This window comes from Oncorhynchus clarkii, unplaced genomic scaffold (genome assembly GCF_045791955.1).
Source record: "Oncorhynchus clarkii lewisi isolate Uvic-CL-2024 unplaced genomic scaffold, UVic_Ocla_1.0 unplaced_contig_5650_pilon_pilon, whole genome shotgun sequence".
NCBI lineage: Eukaryota > Metazoa > Chordata > Actinopteri > Salmoniformes > Salmonidae > Oncorhynchus > Oncorhynchus clarkii.
In genome coordinates this window covers 387501-389259 of record NW_027261137.1, presented here as the reverse complement: position 1 = coordinate 389259, position 1759 = coordinate 387501, and positions in this window count along the sequence as shown.

Genomic DNA, 1759 nt, shown 5'->3' with positions numbered 1-1759 from the left:
CTAAATGTATTTCTTTCCCTAGCTGTCTTTATCTCCCTAGATTAGGAACTCATAAGGGATAGGGTGTCATTAGGGAACCGATAGGGAATAGGGTGTCATTAGGGAATTCATAGTGGATAGGGTGTCATTAGGGAACTCATAGTGGATAGGGTGTTATTAGGAACTGATAGAGGATAGGGTGTCATTAGGAACTCATAAGAGATAGGGTGTCATTAGGAACTGATAGAGGATAGGGTGTCATTAGGAACTCAGAGGATAGGGTGTCATTAGGAACTCATAAGAGATAGGGTGTCATTAGGAACTCATAGAGGATAGGGTGTCATTAGGAACTCATAGGGGATAGGGTGTCATTAGGAACTCATAAGAGATAGGGTGTCATTAAGAACTGATAGAGGATAGAGTGTCATTAGGAACTGATAGAGGATAGGGTGTCATTAGGAACTCATAAGAGATAGGGTGTCATTAGGAACTCATAGAGGATAGGGTGTCATTAGGAACTCATAAGAGATAGGGTGTCATTAGGAACTCATAAGAGATAGGGTCTCATTAGGAACTCATAGAGGATAGGGTGTCATTAGGAACTCATAGAGGATAGGGTGTCATTAGGAACACAGACGATAGGGTGTCATTAGGAACTCATAGAGGATAAGGTGTCATTAGGAACTGATAGGGGATAGGGTGTCATTAGGAACTGATAGAGGATAGGGTGTCATTAGGAACTGATAGAGGATAGGGTGTCATTAGGAACTCATAAGAGATAGGGTGTCATTAGGAACTCATAAGAGATAGGGTGTCATTAGGAACTCATAAGAGATAGGGTGTCATTAGGAACTCATAAGAGATAGGGTGTCATTAGGAACTCATAAGAGATAGGGTGTCATTAGGAACTCATAAGAGATAGGGTGTCATTAGGAACTCATAAGAGATAGGGTGTCATTAGGAACTCATAAGAGATAGGGTGTCATTAGGAACTCATAAGAGATAGGGTGTCATTAGGAACTCATAAGAGATAGGGTGTCATTAGGAACTCATAAGAGATAGGGTGTCATTAGGAACTCATAAGAGATAGGGTGTCATTAGGAACTCATAAGAGATAGGGTGTCATTAAGATCTCTCCACTGTTTTTCTTTCTCAATTCATCTCCGTGTGGAATGCTCTATACACACATCATAGTAGAGTGGAGAGACCACCTGGACAACAGCATCTCTAATGACCTACTGTCTGAACGGCTTCATCCATTCTGAGGATCACACACCAGATGAAATAACTGCCAAAGGGGTCGTTGTTGGGCTGTTGCAGCTGTTGTTGGGCTGTTGTGACAGTATTACCGCCACACCGGCGGTCAGGAGTCATGATGGCAGTCAAATTCCACGCGACCGTTTAGTCATGGTAATGAGGCTTCTCCAAGCTCCGATGCAGCTGATGGTCATTAGTAGACTACCAAACGTGCTACCTGCCTGATACTCAACACGTTTGTCCCTCTGATCACTCTGACCGAAGACCAAACAAACCAAACCAAACACTTCACGAGAGCCCATGAGTTCATGTTGAGCAACATTTCTATAGGCTATGCAACTGCATGAGAAAACAGTAATGGCCTCTATTAAAAAGAGGAGTATCCCATCAGCGTTCTATAGACTAGGCTTACTATATTTCTTTCTCAACTTTCCTCATATTAATCACATTTCTTCTCTTCAAACAGGAGTATAGCCTACCTATGATGATCCACAGGAAAAGCATCCTCCATTCACCACATGAG